The sequence below is a fragment of the Excalfactoria chinensis genome, chromosome 1, assembly GCF_039878825.1.
Source record: "Excalfactoria chinensis isolate bCotChi1 chromosome 1, bCotChi1.hap2, whole genome shotgun sequence".
NCBI lineage: Eukaryota > Metazoa > Chordata > Aves > Galliformes > Phasianidae > Excalfactoria > Excalfactoria chinensis.
In genome coordinates this window covers 68056888-68078524 of record NC_092825.1, presented here as the reverse complement: position 1 = coordinate 68078524, position 21637 = coordinate 68056888, and the positions used below count along the sequence as shown (strand labels likewise).

At 40.0% G+C, this 21637-nt stretch overlaps 1 protein-coding gene across 1 annotated transcript in view; it reads right to left on the bottom strand.

The window, feature by feature from the left end:
• Nucleotides 1–21637, bottom strand: part of PPARA (peroxisome proliferator activated receptor alpha) — a 276741-nt gene that overhangs the window by 96126 nt on the left and 158978 nt on the right. The window contains exon 8 of the mRNA XM_072333930.1: nt 21072–21183. The gene's annotated coding sequence lies outside the window, so the exon portion shown is untranslated. The remainder of the gene's footprint in view (nt 1–21071; nt 21184–21637) is intronic.

Sequence of the window (21637 nt, the reverse complement as noted above, 5' to 3'; positions counted from 1 at the left end):
TCCTAGACTGCTAGGTTGGCTTTTGGTCTAGTCCAGACTGGTAATTCTTAAATTCTTAGGATTTTTAACTGAGAAGACTGTGCTCTCAAGCTGAGCTTAATAAAAATGCCTATCAAAATTGCTATGTTGTAATAATTTACAGTCAGATGCTGCAATGGAATACAAGCAAGAAGACCATCACTGCAGATAAAGAATTGCTAGAATTGAGGTAGTTAATTCAGATCCTGCAGTGCCTCTCCATTTCACTGTGGAGTACATTCCACAGCAGAAACTGTTAGCCACTGATACCTCCTAGTTCTAGGATTCACATCTCACTGAAATTTTGAGTGGAAAAGGCTTTGGGAACAAAAATAAAGTGCAGACATCACCAAGCGTGCCTTGTAAAAACAAGTCTGAAATCTGTAATGGCAGATGTGCCCTTTTACAGAAATATGGCCCTACACGCAGGAGCCACACCACCACCAGGAGGGTGTTCTCAAGACCAACCTGAGCATGACCAACAGTACCTTGTGGCTTTGGAGTGACGCACCAGAGCACCACCCCTTGTGGCATCTCTGGCCCTGCCTGGGGGACCACTAGGCCTTCACTGAAACAAACTTAATGCTCCTTTATGCCAAACATGGCAAGTGCCCATCAGAGGTACTGATGTGAATGGTTCTCCATGCACTGCTCATGAAAACCAAGCCAAAAAGTACATGGCTCGGTGGGTTTGATAAGTATTTTTTCCTGTGCTGAATCAGTAGTTTTATCTGATACTGCTTTGATCCTTATTTTTTGTCTTTAACAAAGAATATGTGTAACTTCTTGAGTGAAACCTCTGTTCTGGAATGTGCTGAACAAATATTTTATAAAAGAGGAAAGTTGAGCTTAGAGTAATTTTGCTGTCAAGTGATTTCTTAGAACTCAGAGCCAAAACAGGTAACAGCCCTAAGGAAGTGCTGCGCTGCTTAAAAGAATTTAAGTCACACTTCACACACAAAACAGAGCACTGGAGCTTGGGGACAAGGATGGGAGCAGAGTTTCGCCAGTCAAATAAAGATTTCCCACATGATAACGCAAATTCCTTCATCAAAACCCGATAAAGGAGCAGTTAAAGAAATGCATACTTAATGAGGCTACACACTAATGAGGTTACTTCTATATTACAGAGATGGGATTAGCCAGTTAATTTTTCAAACTATCTAACTTGGAAAATAGTGTTTGGCAAAGTCCCCTGACATCTGCCACAACTTTATTTAGCCTCCCGCATTCCCTGGAGGTACTGCACATGAGCTGCTCTGCAGTACCACACTAGAGCAACTGCAGACAGAAGGGAATGTAGACAGACATGCAAAGTGTTTAAAATAGGAAACACAGGCTCTGTGCTGGGGGCTAGCACAACAGGTGTATATATATTGGGAGCTTATATTAATGAGGCTTCTGTTACACATGCACAAGGCGGCCGGCAGCCCTTTCAGAAGTAGCTGGTATTTTGGTAAAAGTCAGACAGAGTAACCTCATAGTAACCTCTAGTCTGGCTCACAGCCACCAGGGAGGCTTCTGAAGGACTGTCCCTTGGTGCTGCATTGATTAGATTTCTTTCCATAATACATCCAGTGTTTTTGCTCAGCAAACCTTACTGACAATTGAATCAAGAATAAAGAGTGAGGGGGGAAATAAAAGCTGATCTCCACGTGAAAATAGGCCATAAAATTAACAAGGTTCTCAACATCAAATAATTCCGTCTGCTTTATTGTGGTCAGAAAATCAGTCTGTAAAATAAAAAAGCAAGCACAGAAGGAAGAAAAACAAACTGAAAAAAATCAAAATTCACGCGATGTAGAAGTCAAGTACTTAAACACACTAAACAAAAGAAAGCTAAAAACTTCTCCTAGTGAAATTTAAATATTTCCATGCCCACATACTGCACATGCATCACTTTTGTATACCAGCTATGCTGTAAAATGTACATTTTCTACAGTCTTTTGTGGTGCTGTGGAAATGCTAATATAAACATTTCTTAATTTCCATGTCTCGCAGCATCGTCAGTGCATGGAGAAAGCACCTTCATCAAAACAAACAAAAAGGCCACACACACTTAAATGAAATGTGGATGATTAATTGGGACACAGCGAGTCTGCAGTAGAGTTCTTTTTCTTCTAAGAAAATTGGTACATATATATAGTAGGGTACGATAATTCTTCCCACCCAGAATACGCTCTAATTAAGCTGCTGGATGCAAGAAGTGCATAGTTGTCTGTGCTGACTTACTTCAGTGAAAGCTGACTGAGCCTGTCTGGTAGGACACGTTTTGAATTCACAATACTTTAATTACCACTGTAAACAGACTTTCATAGAAACTTTTCAAGTGAACGAGAATTTGTGAATGCAACGCTTCAGCACAAAAGTCTCTCAGACTTGCTGGATTCTTTAATAACATTATAGTCCAATGCTTTTTGCAGCATGCTTAATGTGACTCCTAAGAGAGCTGATATTGTCTGTACAAAAGGTTAGGCTGGTAGAAAATCAGGAACCTGAGATTTTTTTTGTGTCTTGCCAATGATTTTTACTAGAATGATCCCTAATTGCTACAAAAAGAAAGCAAACCCCGAATCGTAATCTGTGGAAAGACGATGGTAATGTTGAGCATTGTAAATAAGCTGCCCATTCATTTAAGAAGGGAACACCACCTTCTATAACCAATGAATCATCTAATCTGCAAATAACAATTACAACTCTCACCTACTTGGTAATTCATAGAAGAAAAGCTATGATCTTTCTAATGTAAACACAACCCCGTACAAAGCATTAAAGTAGGCAGGATGAATAGGACTGTCATGACTTCAGCTATCCCCAATGCATGATGAATGATAAAGCAAGATAATGGGGTATTTTATAATATCTAGAGAAAAACAGGAACATAATAAACAGGATTGCTTCAACAGGAAATAAAAATAAGCAAATAATTCCTTTGTATCTTCTCTAATAGCAAATGCTCTCAGAATGATTCAAAAATGATACTCATAGATAGGAAAACTGGTGGACCACACATCCTGATTTCTTAAGTTTTATAGCCATATCTGGATACCAGACTAGATCTAAGCTCCATGTATTCAAGCTGCCAACATCATCACAACTGGAATCTGATGTGCAAAAGCAACAAAAACAAAATTCTTAAAAAAAAAAAGCTTCTTGCTACATGAAAGAGTTGTCTAATATCAAGGGGAAACAATGGTAACAGCCTTCAAATACTGGTATTTGTTTGGGAGTTTCTACCTTGTTTTATTTTAAGTCAATGAGTTTCATAAAGTAATGCCAAGAAGAAAATAATGACATAAAAACATCCAATTATAAAGATATCAGCAAAGGAAGTCTAACACAGCTGATGCTGAATTGTTAGCAAGCCTTTTTACTTTTTTTGCTTAAAAGACTGATCTGATCATCTCTGACCCTTTGACATTAACTACAAGAAAGGAATGAAAGCTGACCATTCACCTGGCACTAGCTTACATTCCTGGTCACTGTTGATCTGTAGAGACCTGATGAGCATCCAAGCACTGTGCAAGCAAACTGCTTGGAAAACTGCTGCAAAAAATTGCAGCCTATATTCAAGAGGAGAAGATTTATACTTAACATTAAAAATTAATTAATTAATTAATTAATCAATTACAAAAGAAATCCAAGCATGTTTAAGAAAAAGGATCAGGGTTTTTTTTTTTTTTGTTTTTTTTTTTTCATGGAGCTTTCGGAGCTTCAATTGTGTAGCAAATTTATTTTGCACAAGCAGGACTTAAAATATTCAAACACAACTCAAGTTTTGAGTGCCACTGCCTTCCCATATCCAACATCTTCCCATAAAAGGCTCAGAAGAAAAAAAAATCAGACACTTGACTGACACTCCACTGTGAAAGTCTGTCCTCCACCACTCAGGCAAACAAAGCATAGAATTGTATGAAGAATAAAAACATTTATTAGCAATGTACCCTACCAAGAGGCCTACTAGGTCTTTCATTTATGCCACAGACATTTAGGTATGAACTAAAAACGTATACAAATATATTTGACGCACAAAAGTGCAGTTAACTTAAAAAAGCATAAAGAGCATGAGAAAAAATTAGCTATTTCTGCAAACTTCTGAAAAAGACATTTTTGCATAGAGACTGCAGAGTTTTGCAGGGAATTTACAGATTTTTTCATCCTTTCTGTCACCTTAACATTCAGGGCAAAAAAACCTCTAGGCTGTTCCCTTGCTTTGGACAGTATAATACTCAACAGTCCTTCTCAAATTACTTGAAAGTTAATAGATGTCAGCTGAGAGACTCAAAACTAGAGTTATTTACCTATTCAGTTACTGGATGCACTCTTGACTGCTCTGCTAGAGTACATAATTTATGTTATTTCAGAACGGGCATATTCTAGCCTGCATTTGTCCTCTGAAATTTCCACATCACCAGTGTGCCACGAGGATACCAGAAATGACACTGCAAGACCCTCTCACCTCTCAGTTTCTCTGTCAACATGGAATGCAGTTTCTGACATTCTATTAATGAGAAGGAAGTAGTCCATGGAACATACATGTGGATAACTTACCACTAAGCACTTTGGGTTCTGTGCAGACAAAATGCCTGCCTTTCTTCTTTCAGCGCCTGCCTTCAAGCCATACTGGTGGCTTACATACAGTAATTTGATGTACTAAGGTTCAACTAAAAATAGATGGCAACGAAGTTCTGCCAAAAGAGGTGTCTGCTCTGGCTCATTCCACCAGCAAATGGCGCTTGCAAAAACTATGCGTGGAACCTCACATGGCTGCTTTCCAGATGTCAACATAGCAGACACATCTCAAGGAAGCAGAACATGCTTGCTGTCTATTAAAATTAAATATGTAATGGGAAGGGACCTAAGGGACCAAGTCCAGTTCCTCGCTGCCAAAAACAAGCATAAAATGTAAGCCCTCATTATTGCTACTTTAAAAAAATGAAAAAATAAAAAAACATCCTTTGAGATATTGTCTAAGACATGGATTATCAAAGGAGTAAATGTTTTAAAAAAGTCTTAGGATAAATACTCGTATTCTGCTTGCTGAGGTAACTGTCCCTAGGAAGGATGTCTTTACACACAAAAATCACAATAATATGCTGTTACAGTTATAAACACATGATGTACTGTCACAAACCACCTTGTAGTTCCAAGGTGGTCATTTTGAACTAATGGAAAAACACTTACTAATCTCCCGAGGAAGCTGATTTGAGACACTATGTTAAAAATATGGCCTTTTGTAAGAGGAAAGCAAACCTTATTAACTCCTAGTTATACCTTCAGAGAATTGACTAGAAATCCAGATGTCTTAACTCTGTAACCTATGATCTGACTCCAGTTCATTTGCTCTTTTGTCACTAATTTCACCTTAAATTTGCTTTCCATTCAGTTTCTTCTTGTGACACAAACACCAATTTGTAGAGGATATTTTTCAACTGAAACCTAAAATCTCTTTCAGAATTTTCATCCTTTATTGTCAGAGCAACAAGAATGTTAGAAATTAATTAATAATTCATGTGAAATGACTTTGGACAGAGAATGACTCAGTAGTTCTCAAACATCATGACTAGAAGTAGGTGGGAGACAGGCCCACAAAAGAGAATGGCATTTAAAGCAAAGTTTTAATGGCTCTCAGACACATGGGTCAAAGAATGAAATTCTGCAGAAACTTGGAGGCCCTTCTCATACTTGAACAAGAGAGATGGTCAAAGTTTTGGACTCCACCTGCATAATCAGAACCGACACCATCTTGCCACCTATGATGGTACAGGAGTCACCAACTGGGCTGCCTTGTCCATGAGGTGCTTGATCCAAACTCTCTGCATTCACTACCCCTGCTACTGACACAGACAGCAGTGGAGTGGATTCAACACATCTTTCTTCGAAGTCTAGCATAACCACCTTTTGATATTCAGTGCAGTATTTTGGAAAGTACACCAGAACTGCAATATACATTGGATAAAACATGCAAAAAAGGAGCAATTAGTGAGTATAGAAAGGAAAAAAAAAACAGTTTGACCAAACTGAAAGCAATGTCAATTTAAAATTTCACTCAAGTGTCACCAGATTTACATTCTGCTCGACACAGATAATGGATAAAGATCTAAATAGTGGCAGATGGAAATCAGTGAGTTTGTGAAATTGAAGCTGACTGAGATGCATATGAAACATAAATGAAAACACTGACTATAGTTACAACCACAACATGACTTCTGTTATACATGTACACAGCTAACGCTTCTTAAGAAACTCCCTGTAGTGACAGTGCGAAGCATACTACAGCTGTGACACTGATTTAAGAAAATAACAAAACAAAACAGAGCAGAAATGGTAACTGCAAATGAAAATAAAGAAGACAAAACATCTAGATATCTCCTCTATCTATAACTGCTCTTCAGAAATAAAAGAAAAAAAGGTAAGAAAAATCCAAATGTGTCAGACGTGCTCTAGTAGGAGTACCTAAGAGAACTAAAACAGACTGGGAATGACTTTTGCTGACACAGAGGCCTGCTGACATGGAGAACTCTCTGCAAGATAACAAAGAGACACTATAAAAACAGAGGATGGTCCAGTGCAATGATCGTATCAGTTTGATGACTAAAAATATCACTGCCTCTTGCTGATTTTAAAAAACAGAGCCTTTGATCAATACAATGGGGTGAGGGTCAGTCCCAGATTGGTCAAAATTCAGTGAGCAACTGAAGAAAATATCAACTTTTGAGATAACCTCTATGTAAATAAAAATATAGGTGATATGGTTATAGAAGTATATTCTCCAGAGTCTGGAGCTGATACTCTCATACTCATGTAAAGATAAAAGTCCTCTGAGTTGTTAAATCATTACCATTACTGAGTTACGTAGTTCACATTTTTATCATGAATGACATAAAAAGTGTATTTCTAGTGCACTGAAAGGGCTTCAACTAACTTACACACACTTATGATAAAGAAATATCAATCCTTATTTTGCAGGTGAAGAATGCATAAGCAACTACTGTGCTTTTGTGTGCATCACTGTGGCAGCAGCAGAAACTGAACTTTTATGTACAATTACCTACATCTGCATGACGTCCATACTAACAGCTTTCTGAAAAGAATCTGGTAGACATAGGAAGCTGTCTTGAGAAGAAAATGGGAAGAAGCAATTTTCAAAGCCATTATCCTAAAGTAAGGCATCTGTATGCATCCTCCACCCTACAAGCCAACAATACCCAAGAAAGCCCAGCATACACTATATTTTTAGAGAGATCTTCAATCAGGTGTGGCAATTTCTTTGCCCCTCCTCACTCAGTCTATAACTGTGTTCCTTACATGGCAACTAGTCTTACTCAAAGTGCTCACTCCATTATATAATTCCAGATTTTTTTCAGCAGCTTTGAGATCTTAATGTGCAAGTCTGGGTAAAGAAGAAAGGAAGAATAATTCTATAGAAGTAGTTTCGTATGCTTTTTCACTATTGTATACACCATTTTCTGAGGTGTTTGGCACTAAGGGTGCAGTGTATTAAAATGATTGATTGATTGCTTTTTAAAAATAGAAGTACCGTTCTGATACTAGGATTAACTATTATCATTAAGATATGGCAGAATTTTAAACAGCTTTGAATCTGCACCCTACTGTGAATGTAAAGCGTCCTTCACCATCCCCCCCTGCCCACATTCTATGCACAGAAAAGAGTTTCTCATAAAGGAAACAAACAAATGCCACTAACTGCACTCCTCAGTTAGCACCCCATCCATAGGACCACAATAACAATTTCATAGTATCCCTTCAATTCCTGTACTACATTTTCAGTTTGCTTTCAGCAAACTTGGAACCTCCCTTCCTCCCTTTTTTTATTTTCTGAACAGCATTGGTTGCTCTATGGGAGAAGCTTAAACATAGTGATTTCAAAGGTTCTTATTTTTAAACATCCTATATACTGTAGATCAAATATCTGTCATTGAAGAGGCTGCAAACAATACTCATAATAAATAGCGTAAATTGGTGGCCTAGTGCAATGCAAGCAGGTTCTGATTCAGAGCTGGGTTAGTGACTGCAGCTACAGGGAGATCCTGCCAGCAGCACGTTCATGCCAACAGAAAAGAACAGTTGATGGCATCTACCCAAGGTCAGCTCCTCAAATTCAGGAGCTGGTCTTCTTCCAGACACTGTGAAGTCACTTGTTTAAATGCAGCCAGTCGGCAACAATTAAGCATCTAAATAAAACATGCAGAGTTTGTACTCCTTTTGAAATCTCCTCCATGCCATGCTGTTTATTTTCTGTTTCTCACAGTCTTCATTATCCAACAATCAGGCTACAAAATGGCGGTCAGAGCGAGGCAGACATTTTGTAACTGTCTCATTAAAAGCTAACGGAACAATGGAAATGCACTGAATGAAAAGAAGCAATTTGAGGAGCCAAAAGGAGCATGTAGCATTACAGCTACTGAGCTTTTAAGCAAATCCTTTATCTAACTTTGCAGAAAAGTTGAAACAACGCCATACTGAGACTAAGTCTGACCATATTTAACCCCCATGTGTGTAAAATATAGCCCGGCATGGCCCTTTTTTAACTGAAGCACAGCTCTTCACCTACTGGAGCAAAGGCTCATTTATCCCCCTATCTACTATGCACTATATGGAGTCAAGACCACACTCAGTCGCTATAATCCTAACCACATTCTTTCCTTGAAAGTCCAGAAAATAGTGTTTTCTATTACAACTCCATGAACTTCACAGTGTTCAGCACAGCCTTTAAAGCACTTTCACCAAAAGCAGCAAATGAGCGTTTAAAAAGGGGAATTTTTCTTACACTGTTCCCTCTGCAAAAGAAACAAACAACAACAAAAAACCCTAAACCAAACCAAAACCAAAAAACTCCCAAAAGAACTTGAAATACATAGGTTGCTGCAAAAGTTCTACTGATTTCCATGGAAATGACAATGGATACAAACAACACAGTAACGCTAACAGAGAAAATTGCCAGCTACAAAACTTTTTCAACATTGTCACAGATGAGCTGATCTGGACACTCTTCATTTCATGGTCTGACAGCTGTGCATGGCTGTCTGGAACACAGCTTGTCTTCCACGCTGCTGTCACCAGTTCTGAAAGGCACCTCTCGCTGCCTCACTGTGCTCACATCCACTGCTTGGTCTCCATAAAGGTTAAGCAAGCATTAGCGAATATCAATGGATGACATTTTTTATTTTTTTTTTTGCATGGAGGAATTCAACAACACAGCTTTGCTTTATATGCACTTCTGTGTCAGACATCAGGTGTCATTTTGTCAGATTGCCCCTCTGCTGCCATCTGTCACATAGCGACAAAATTTAAGGGAAAAGTGCTGGGATGGCTCTGCTGCCATACGATCAACATCCGCCTCTGATGTCGTGGGACAATATAATAAAAGAGGAGGCATTACTTTCAGAGCAGCCCTCATTAAAAACTGTGTTACATGGGTATACTGACATCAGAAGAAGCAAGGCTAAAGAAAGACATCTCTCACTCTGCTTTTCTTACCAATGCTTGCACTCCAGCTCAACACCATTACTCCAATTCAACAGACCAAGTCTCAAAACAGGCAAAGTGAGAGGTCAGAGGAATGGGAAGCAGCAGCTCGCTCTCAAAAGCTGGAAGCTTGTTCACCAGGTATAAGCGCAAACAACAGAGTGAATCAGCTGCCTGAACAAATAGCCTGGAGAGGCTTACTTCAAAACTTTGTATCTTGCTGGTAAAAGAGAGGAAGCTGGTGTGCCTGGCTGCACTCAAAAAAAAAAAATGACTCAGCTCCAAAGTCAGAGGGTCAAATGTTCTCAGAAAAGGCTAAAATTTAGCCTATAGTTTACCAACAGCAGTAAAAGATCAACCAATAACGCTGTTTCTCTCTGTGCCTTTACATGAGAGAGATTTCCAGTCTAAGCACTGCACTTCAGAAGAGATACAGCAAGTGAAAGGGGATTTGTTCTGGCAGGCTGGACCTGCAGTGTATGTGAGAGGACAGAAGGAGAACTATTACTGCAGCCTGACCCCTCTGCTGAACCCGAGCCATTCTGTCTGGGCATATATGCAATGCTGTTCACATGTGGTGGAGGTCCCACTGCAAATGCTGCTGCAGCCAGCCCAGACAGAGATGCATTTGAAGAGACCAGCTGCTTGCAGCCTCTGTGGTACGCCAGTGAAGGCTGAATCTTACAGCACAATATAGCCCTCTGTGTTTTATAGATGTTATTTCTCTGAGACATTTATTTCAGTGTCCCATATCTTCGTGATGGGGCCAGAAATGTGCCGCACTGCTGTGACAACATATGGGACAGCTCCTTCAAAACACAGACCTGTGAAAATAGGGATGCCTGACAAGCTTATGCTACATTCAAAGGTTACGAACCATCTCTAAAACCACTGATTCAAACACTATGTGGATTACAGTTGTGCTTTGCTTTTGTTAGAGTCCTCCAATCATGGAAAGAATTCTGAGTTTCATTACAAACTCTGAAAACAGGCCCAAGTTGATGAAGACATTCCCTCAGGGCCGTGATCCTTCAGAGGATCTGAGGTAGAAGAAAAGAAGCTCTGAGTTTAACACAGGGTTTCACACTGGAAGTGTGGGAAACTCGTGGTTTCACAAGATTTCCTTGCAAAAGCAGGTGAAGTTCAGTGGTTTCTCTAATATTTTACCAAGGGTGTCTGGGTTCCTTTCAACTTCAGACTTACAGCAGAATCCCGTAGCAGCAAACTTAAACACGGCAAGACAAAGATTATGGAAAAAAAAAAACCCAAAACATTTGCATGAGCTCCTGGGAAAATAATACACTGGGTTCTACCTGCTGAGACTCAAGAAACCAAAAGTTTCCACGCTCTGCTGTTCATCTTTCACTTAAATAAAAACATTAGGGAGGTATGATGGAGGCATGCTTGCACAACACTTTTTACTTGTCAAAGTAAAGAACCTGAGAATAGGCTGCAGAATACTTGTTAACTTCCCTGCCCACTACTTTTCTTGCAACTGGTCATGTATTTCTGGAAGTTATGCAGTGCTGTCCCCACAGGAAAATCTGCTGTATTACAGCCTCCCCACCAAGGCTATCAACACTTACTTTCAACAAACAGGAGAAAATGAGAGAGAAGTTGGTGCTAGCTCTTAAAGTAGGGCAATGTCAGTTAAAAAGGCCAAACAGTCACACTGAAGCAGAATTTCGTTTAAAATAGCACTTTTCACCTGTCTCCACTATATTTGCAGGTTTTCAAGGCTGGCAAAACAAATGGCTTGGAGTCACTTCCAGTACCTCCATGAGGTGAATCATACTAGCTCATGAAACTGTGAATCTCTGTGATATTCTGTGACAGCTAGCTGATGCTGAACTTTGAGCAGCCTCAGTCTACTGGCTGCAATAAAAGCCAGAATATAAGCCAGAGAGTCAACAAAGTATGGAAGAATACCATTCACATGGTCACCACTGGTCTACACCAGTGGTATCAACTTTGTTTTGTCATATGTTAGAACAGGAACAATTGCAGGGTGTTTGCAATATGAAGATTAAGAAAACAACATGCAAGAATTTGGAGAGGGGTTTAGAAATCATACTGAAAACCAGGTAACGGGGTTAAAAAGACAAAGGCTGTTAATTATAATATGTTGAATATCTTTAATACATATTTTTAAGTACTGTAAATGTTTTTAGCAGTGAAAAACACTGTTGTTTAAATTTGATTCTACTGTTAAATCCCTAGAGAAAGAAAAAAACTCTAAATTTTGTCAGCATTGGTTTTTGGTCTGCTTTGGTAAACTATTTCTTAACCACTTGTGAATGCTGGAAATTATATATGCTGATTCTAGAAAAAATGTTCCCCAGAATGCTCCTTGTTCTCCAGTTACAGAATCATAGAATCACAAGGTTGGAAAGGACATACAAGATCATCTACAACAACCATCCTCCCATTACCACTGCTACCACAAGCTACTAAACCATATCTTGTAGCTCCTTATCCAGGAGCCTCTTGAACACTGCCAGGGACGGCAACTCTACCACCTCCCTGGGCAGCCATTCCAGTGCCTGATCACTCCCTGAGAGAAGAAGTTTTTCCTTATGTCTAATTTAAACTCATTTAAATTTAAAGAGCGTAGCCAGCAGGTCAAGGGAGGTGATCCTCCCCCTCTACTCTGCCCTGGTGAGGCCTCATCTGGAATACTGTGTCCAGTTCTGGGCTCCCCAGTACAAAAAAGACAGGGATCTCTTGGAGAGAGTCCAGCGGAGGGCCACAAAGATGGTGAAGGGCCTGGACCATCTCCCCTATGAGGAGAGACTTAGGGAACTGGGCCTGTTTAGCCTTGAGAAAAGAAGGCTGAGAGGGGACTTGATCCAGGTTTATAAATACCTGAAGCGTGGGAGCCATAGTGGCGAGGCTGGTCTCTTTTCAGTAGTGCGTGGGGACAGGACTAGGGGAAATGGGCTGAAACTTCAGCATAGGAAGTTCCGCACGAATGTGCGCAAGAACTTCTTTACGGTGAGGGTGACGGAGCACTGGAACAGGCTGCCCAGGGAGGTGGTGGAGTCTCCTTCTCTGGAGATATTCAAGACCCGCCTGGACGCCTACCTGTGCGACGTGGTATAGGGAGCCTGCTTTGGCAGTGGGGTTGGACTCGATGATCTCTAGAGGTCCCTTCCAACCCCTATAATTCTGTGATTCTGTGATTCTGTGAAACCTCTCCTAGTACAACTTGCAGCCATTTCTTTGGGTCCTGTTTGTTGCCTGGGAGAAGAGGCCAAACCCCTTCTCATCACAACCTCCATTCAAGAAGTTGTAGAGTGCAGTGAGACCTCCCCTGAGCCTCCTTTTCTCCAGACTAAACAATCCCAGCTCCCTCACCCACTCCTCACAAGACTTTTGCTCCAGACCCCTCCAGTTTCACTGCCCTTCTCTGGACATGTTTCAGGGCCTCAATGTCTTTCCTGTAGTGAGGAGTCCAAAACTGAACACAGTACTCAACATACAGCCTCACCAGTGCTGAGTAGAGGGGTTGACTACCTCCCTGCTCCTGCTGGCCATGCTATATCTAATGCATGCCACCGGCCTTCTTGGCCACCTGGGCACACTGTTGGTTCATGTTCAGCCAAGCATCAACCAACACCCCCATGTCCCTTTCCTCTTCACAGTTGCCCAGCCACTCAGCCCCAAGCCTATAGCGCTGCATGGGGTTATTGTGGCCGAAGTGCAGGACCCAGCACTCGGCCTTGTTGAACCTCATCCCATTCACCTCAGCCCAGCAATTGAGCTTATCTAGATCCCTCTGAAGGGCCTCCCTACCTTCAGGCAGATCAACACCACCTCCCAACTTGGCGTCATCTGCAAACTTTCTGAGGGTACACTCAATCCCCTCATCTAGGTCATCAATAAAGATACTAAACAAGACAGGGGACATCACTTGTAATGAGTCGCCAGCTGGACTTAACTCTATTAACCACTACCCATTGGGCATGGCCCTCTAGCCAGTTCCTTACCCAAAGAAGGGTATATCTGTCCAGGCCACAGGCAGCCAGTTTCCCCAGGAGAATACTGTGACAGAGCATGTCAAAGGCTTTGCTGAAGTCTAGGCAGACTACATCAGCAGCCTTTCCCTTGTCTACCAGTCTGGTCACCCAGTCGTAGAAGGACATGAGGTTTGTCAAGCATGAAATGCCTTTCATAAATGCCATCTGTGCTGGCTGGGCCTCATCCCCTGGATGCCACCCTACGTGCTGTGTGATCTCACCCAAGATGATCTGCTCCATAACTTTGCCTGGTACTGAGGTCAGGCTGACAGGCCTGTAGTTCCCTGGATCCTCCTTCTTGTAGATGGGAGTCAAATCAGGACTTTATCCTTTAACACAGCAAAGCTGTAAGAAAATTAACTGTTTATAACAAAGTGTTTCAAACAGATCTCTTTGGGAGTTACTACTCCATTCTCCCTCATGCTGTAGTTACTGCCTATTTGACTGAGTGAATTTTAGGAGAAGGGCAGGAGTGTATTTTACAGACAATTATGAAGTATAATGTCTCTCTTTTTTTGGATGCCGTTCTGCATCCATATTTGATAAATATGTTTCCTAGTGGAGGAACTTAATAGTTGCACGATGAGAGAAATGGATACTGTGATGAGTATACAAGTGTACATACAGTATCTTTTGACTGTGAACCTGGATAATATTAAGCTGTAAAAAAATCATCTCTAATAAAATGAACTACAACAAGTAGAAACTCCAGAGTACTTTCTTGTTCATGTAAAAAGCAGTGGGTTTACCATTACGACCAAATGTATCCTATTATCACTTTCTCTTCATCATTTATGTAAAGCCAGTTGCCATGACAACTAAAATAATTGTTTTAATAAAGCAGCATCCCCATATATTTTAAATACTGCAGGCTCCAGAGAAAAATCTGGTTTTCAACTCCAAAGACACAAAATACAGCAAGAAAAGAAGTTGACAAAAAACAAACAAACAAACAAAAAACCAAATCAACCAACAAAACAACACAAGGTGTGAGATACCTGTACAGTGAAAGCATTTAGCATGGAAGTGGTGTTTCTGATCCACAACACTAAACACAAGCTAACTGCTTACTATAAACTTTAATATACTTCTTACTACTCCCCATGGCACAAATCGAATTTGTGTCTGTTAACTCCACTACAAAACACATAACCATAACAATGCAGGTGGTGTTGTGATGATATAGTTTTAAATGCCAAGATCTCTGTACAAGGCATTGGTTAAATTCAGATGTGAGGTAGTGATGAAAGGTTCATGAAGTGTCAAGAGTTGTTTCTGTACATCTGAGCAAGTAGCATTCAAACCAGTCTACAGATGAAGTAAAGGAGATGTATCTTTGCAGGAAAAGGTTCTCATAGGGTAAGAAACAGTCCTAAAGATTATTCTCATTTGCAGAGACAAGGAAGAGTATTGGTGAATGAAGAAAAAACAAACAAACAAAAAAAGCTGGTCGGAAATTATGAGAAGGAAATTGTGAACATCTTGGTTCACAGGAATGAAATGCTAATTCTATAAATTATGTATGCATGTTCTTCAGATATGGATTTCTGTGTTCTTTGTGCTGGCCTGGAGTGACAGCTTTCTATTCTACAAGGTTACACAGCTCACTAACAGTTAATAGAGAATGTATAAAAGAGAACACTGTCAAGGGAGATGAAATTAAATATCCCAGCAGACATTCCTGTTCATATGGCATTCTGGCCAACATGCTTCTTCAGACACTAAAGTGATAACAACACAGTTAGCTTTCTTATTAATGTTAGTTCAGAGGGAATTCAATTGAATAAATAGTTCAAATTAGCAATTTCTTTCAGCAATTTGGGGATGACAGCATAACATCTGTATCTGTCTCTGTGTAATACAACAACAGATAGCTTGAACTTCAAGTTTGTCTCCCCTGCAACATTAAGCATCACATTACTAATGCAGAGCTAGGTTGTCGTTCTCCTTCTAACATTAATGCATTTTAAGTTATCTGAGTGGGGTTTGAACTAACAAGAATGGGTAGTAGCAGCAGCAGCATAGCCACTGCATGGTGTGTGCAAGGGACTGGATTATCTGCCTCAGAAACTGACCCCCTACAATGCTAACATGCAGACAGGTTCTGGGACCCAGATTGGCCAGCCAGACCTTGGCTTGGCTAAGTTTTGCTAAGACACATTTTTGGCACAGACTTCAACCTAGTTCTTGTGTGACAGTGACTCCACTGAAGAACAGTGCTTGGACTACCAGAATGATTTGATTAGTGGCACAGCATGACTGGATTAGCATCTGATACACTGTGTTAACTCAAGTTTCAAGTCTCTCGTCACTTCTCTATTGCATTACCCATTTAAATATCAGTAGCACTTGTTCTTCAAATCAGGCTCCCAAAACCACTGGATTGGCTGACTCAAGTGAAAAGCATTACCAAAAAACTTTATGGGTGACTGAAGTTACCAGTAACAGCTGAGATGGGTCTCCAGTTAACTCCCTCATCAGTATAGATAGATCCTTGTTGTACAGATGCAGGCTCAGAGTACATACGATTTTTAATATTCCTTTTTATCCCCCCCATAAAGTATTTATTTTCTTAACTACTTTGATGACTGCGTAATTAACACCATGTTTCTAAGTTTACAGAGCGGGCTGTGTTTTAAGACATTTTGAAGCATAGGCACTGATTAATCTATTTCATATACCTTTTTCACTTTTCAAAGGTTCCTTCTGATAGGTCACACGTTTCTGAGTAGGAATCACGTACAAATCAGTCGGGTTAGAATTGTTACTTGCATGAGTTTTATGTTCAAATTTTCATTTTCTTATTTCTTCGCAATAGTGAAAGAGTTAATCTCACATCTAAATGGGAGTTTGCCCTTAATAAGAAAGCATTAAAGCAAGCCAACAATAATAATCTAAATGAAGGCCATTCTTTTGCCTTTTGTCAATATTTTCATAGTGACAAAAAGATCAAACACATGATATTTTTTAAGGCTTGTATTTTTTCCCTCTTTGTAAATCATAGATGCTTTGGTATATTTAATTTCAAAATGAGCTCCCTGGGGATTAGGCTAACACGATGGATTAAAAAACCTTCAGAAACTATTACATCTTAGATGGAAAAGTACACAAAATGTTCGTTTGCTGCTTTCCCCTGCTCATTTGCTGGCTGTTTCTTTTTTTCCTACACCTAAAAGAACCAAGCTGTCTGCATTAATCAGAGAAGTTTCATAGTCTTGCTCTCAGACTTCAAAATGCCTTAGCACTTTTTTTCTAATTAAATTAAAGATTTGAGACTATATTCAGAGGAAAGTACTTGAGCGCCCAAGTATTTTCTGCGCTACACAGATTTGGCATATTCATGTGGGAAAGGTAGAAAACTCACTCCTGAACTATGAATTCAGGCCTTGAAAAGAACAGGGTATGCTTCCATCTTGTGACAGTCTGCACAAGTATGACCTGGTGTTTGTAGAAGAAGTATTTGAAATGTTTTTGAAGACCCAAGTGCCCATTACTCTTGAATCTCCACTGGTTTTAAACAGGCCTTTCTAAACAAAGATAGAAGACACTTCTCACTGAGCAGCATTTCTAAGACCTGACTAACTTATCCCTGCAAGAGCATAAGGACAACCGCTCACTGTCCAGACATGGAAATTATTCCTCTTGCTTATCAGAGGGGATTTATTTGGTGGACTTGAATGTCCTTTCTCCTATCCTGTCCTTATCAATTGCACACCACTGGAAGGCTCCTGAATGATCAGTTCAGCTCTTAACAACAGGGAGCTGGGAAAGGCTTTTCCCCCACTAGATGAGTTCCTTCCCTGGAAAAGGCTATTGTATAAACTATGAACTCTGGTCCAATTGCAGATGGAAGCGAAAGAAGTGGTGGCAATGTGACAGCCCAGAAGTCTGCCTGGATAGAGAGACTACCAAAGTCTCAATCCAGATGGGGAACCTGGGTAGAGCCACCTCCTCTTTCATGCAACACAGAATGGCATTTTAAAACTAGAAGCAAAAGTGATAGGAAAAGCTTTCTGTTTGAAGAGTCGTCAGCTCTTACAGCTGGCCCTGAGCAGCAGTGATACCTTCCAGCAGGAGACAAGTCCATACAGAGGTGTCCATAAGGAGACCCTGGGATCAGCCCATTCCTATGTGATGTGAGCACTGTCAGCACTGAGCCAAAGCCAAAGTGTATCCTCTGGAAATTCTGCCACAGTGGTAAGAACCATTAGAAGGACAAACCATTGGCAAATGGCAGCCAAGGTTTTAATGGATTTCTCTGAGAAACAAAAGTTTCAGAGAAACAAAAGCTTCTAAAGTTTATGAATCTCAGCTTTAGCAAGGATGCAGGTTTGATTACTTACCATATATGTGAAACAACTGGAGTGCTCGTTTTGTTTTTTTTTGCTGTGTTTATTTTGGAACTGGCTATTTTTAAGGTCACAATCCCTGCTGAGGGAGGAAACTGTATCTCTAGGGTACTGGGAATTAAACAGAGGAAAGAAAAAGGCAAAGAGAAAGTAGCTGCCTTTACACAGAGAGCTCAAATGTTTTGTTTCCTTCCTTGTTCAGTTTGTAGTAAAAAAAACAACAACAAAAAACCTTTACAGTAAGCACTGACTCATGCATTTTAAAAAACAAATTCTGAATTTTTTTTAACTTTTTCTCTCCTGGAATCCCTTCTGACAAACTGCAATATAAAGGGACATTATCACTTCTTCACTCATTTTTATCACTTCAGAGGCTAGGCTTACCACTCTCACTGTGGTGACTTCAGTAATGAGACCTCTGTCAAGACAATTATTTCATGTGGTGTCCTACTTTGGAGATACGAATAAGGAGGTAAAGAAGGTACAAAATGTTTCCAGAGTCTTGGAAAAGCCAGCTGATATAGAAATCAGCTACTGCAAAGGGCACACATTGCACTGACACCAGACTTCTGTGAAGACAACCAAGCTAACTACATGGTAGTTAAATGCAGAACTTTACTCCTATCAGCTCTGCCCATGCTTGAGGAGGTCACAAGAGATGTTACCACAACAAAGCTACACTGCATGCTTGACAAGGAGAATTCACTCTGGAGTGTTAGGTGGTAAATAAGGCAAAGTGGGATCAATGCCAGCTGCGATATGAAAATAAGATTCATAACTTAATTGCTCATCTGCAAAATATCAGTGTTATTTATTTAAGCAACTATGACCTTTTTTCTGATGCACTAGTAATGTAATGTTCATGTGTGAGTGTCAGAAGAGAATCGTGATGATAGAATAGTAATACCTTAGATCAGGAGTTGCCCGATTTATTTTGCTGCAGTGGCACCCTTACAGAAACAGAGCTACAGCTCTACCTCACTGTGCTACAGAGTAGTATTCACTGTGCTACTACAGCTGTGCCTCACTCAGACAGGGATTACAGATGTTTCCAATTCTAACCCAGGCTCCGTATTTGCATTGGATGCATTTCTCAAATGCCTTTTTCTCACGTGTGAACCACGAGAAATACAACAATATTTTGGAAATCCCTCTTCATAGCCAGCCTCTGTTCTTCTGCTTGCATCCCAGATTATGGTACGTCAGATATGCTCTCCCAGCTGCCAAGACGCATTAAGGCACACAAGATGCTTTCCATGGCTCTACTAATACAGATAAAACACACACAGGCAAGGAACTGCATGTGCACACCAGTTCACAGGATACCTAATGTCCACTACAGTAAGTCAGGGAACAATATGACTAAAAGAAAATCAAGAAGGCTAGGAATTGTAGGAAGAAATTGTCATGCCTTAGCAATGGTACAATGCTAGACATAATCTGTTCCTTACTGCTTTTACCAAAAAGTCAGTAACAAGATGTAATCATTAATCAGAAGCCCCTGCTTGCTATTTGGGCCTAGTGCGGGTAAAGAACACCAATGTAGTGTAGCAGTTATCAAAACAGAAGATGAACAGAAATTCTGGAAAAGGGTGGGGTGAGTAGATACTTGTACAAGAGTTCTGCATAGAGGAAAAGTAAGGAAGAATTTATCCAAATGTTTCTTAGATAGGGCTATTTTACTTGAAGAACTGGGCTCTCTCACACTCAAGCACCTTCTAAGAAACTACCTATCCACACTCAATTTATCTTTAGGTGATATCTATATGCTCATATGCAGACCGCACACTTGCATCCTACCTTCAAGTGACACAGTGGCATAGCTTTTTCTTTTAATCATCCATGTATATATTATGTAATATATGTTAATGTAAGTATGTAAAAATACAGATCACAACTAGTGTAAAAGGAAAACTGTGTGACCTCTCCATCCTTTCTGAACACATCAGTAGGCTTCAATAAAGTCAGTCCACACTGTTAGCTACATTAACACAATCAAACCATCCCTGAGGTGTAAGGGAACAGAGCCTGCTAGAATGGGAGCACTGGTACACTTAAGAACTAACAGTATTAAAAACCATATGGTTACCACATTAGAAATAAAGCTTTTAAGAGTTCATGAAGGAGATCAAGAGACTGCAAAGCATATTTAGATAGTGAATACCTAAGGATTAGGTGTGTGTTGTGGAACTAACTTTATTTAAATTTTGCTGTATAGCAGCCAATACATGGTTCTGAATTTAATGAGAAACTCCCAAAGTAGATGATGTTGAATATAAGACTATTCTTCCTGACATGCAGAGGAATGTAGGCTTACAAAGAAAGGTGTAACAGAAACAAATATCAAATAATTAATTCTGAAAAAATGTGGAACCTTCATAGATACAAAGGGCAATGTGTTTCATTTGACCATAACCATAACACAGTGCCGAAGAGCTGTGAAGTTTTCTACAAGTTTAGGATGTGGCAGGATGTTCTAATTAAGTATAACTCTGTACTCGGCACTGGTGAGGCTGCATCTCGAGTATTGAGCTCAGTTTTGGGCCCCTTGCTACAAGAAAGACTCTGAAACCCTGGAATGTGTCCAGAGAAGGGTAACAAAGATGGTGAGGGGTCTGGAGCAGAAGCCTTATGAGAAGCAGCTGAGGGAATTGGGATAGTTGCAGTTTGGAGAAGAGGAAGCTCAGGAAGATGTTACTACTCCCCACAACTACCTGAAAGTCTGTAGCGAGGTGGTGGGGCCTTTTCTCCCACATGACAAGCGGTAGGACAAAAACTAAGGGCTTTAAGTTGTGTTGGGGGGGGCTTTCAGGTTGGATGTTAGGAAAAATTTCTCAAAAAGTGTAGTGAGGAATTGGAACAGGCTGCCCAGGGAGGTGGGAGTCACCATCCCTGGAGGTTTTGATGTTACACTGAGTGACATGGTTTATGCTGATGGTTTGACAGTTGGACTTGGTGGATCTTAGTGGTCTTAGTGGTCACCTTAGTGATTCTATGATTCTATACAGGAATGTGCTGGTTTTTATTCTCCAGTTTTCTGGCGTTACGAACACTTTACAAAATGTAAATGGCCTGCGATTTTAGCAACGTTTCTAAAAAAAGTATACTTTAACTATGAAGGAGCAGAAAAAAAATCGGCTCATGCCAAGGACCATCCATGTTCTCAACTCTTAACAGACTTAGTTGACTGACTTACCAAAATGCTTCTGTTTGGAGTCAAGGTACTTCTCAGTCTCCCTTATTAGCTCTGAATCATATCTGGAAAGATGACCAACAGGCTGATTCCGGTTTGCATCTTATCAATGAACCTAAAATAAAAATTAATAATTTTGTTCAGAATTACTTTTATTCTCTATGCCTCCAGAAACTTAAGCACTGTAAAACTTATGTAATAATACACTTGAAAATTCCACTGAGCTATTAAAGATAACATCTCTGCTCATCATATTTGACTCCATACAAGACAGAACACTAAGTGAAGGCAATTTTAAGATAAGGTTTAATCTACAAAAGCTTCTTAACCATAACATTTAGAGTGCAGGTTACATTGAGGCATAAGTTTGAATCTCACTTAATTTTCTCTTGTAAGATGTGTTTTTAATGACATGCTGTTTTTGAAATAGTTATAGTGAGAATCTGGAATTCAGGAATTGACATTTTTCCAGTTTTTTAAGCAGTGAATATTTATTTTGTATACTGTTATCTTACTGCTAGAAGATACAGGTACAGGTATCTGAAGTAAAGAAATCCTGTTGCATCCCA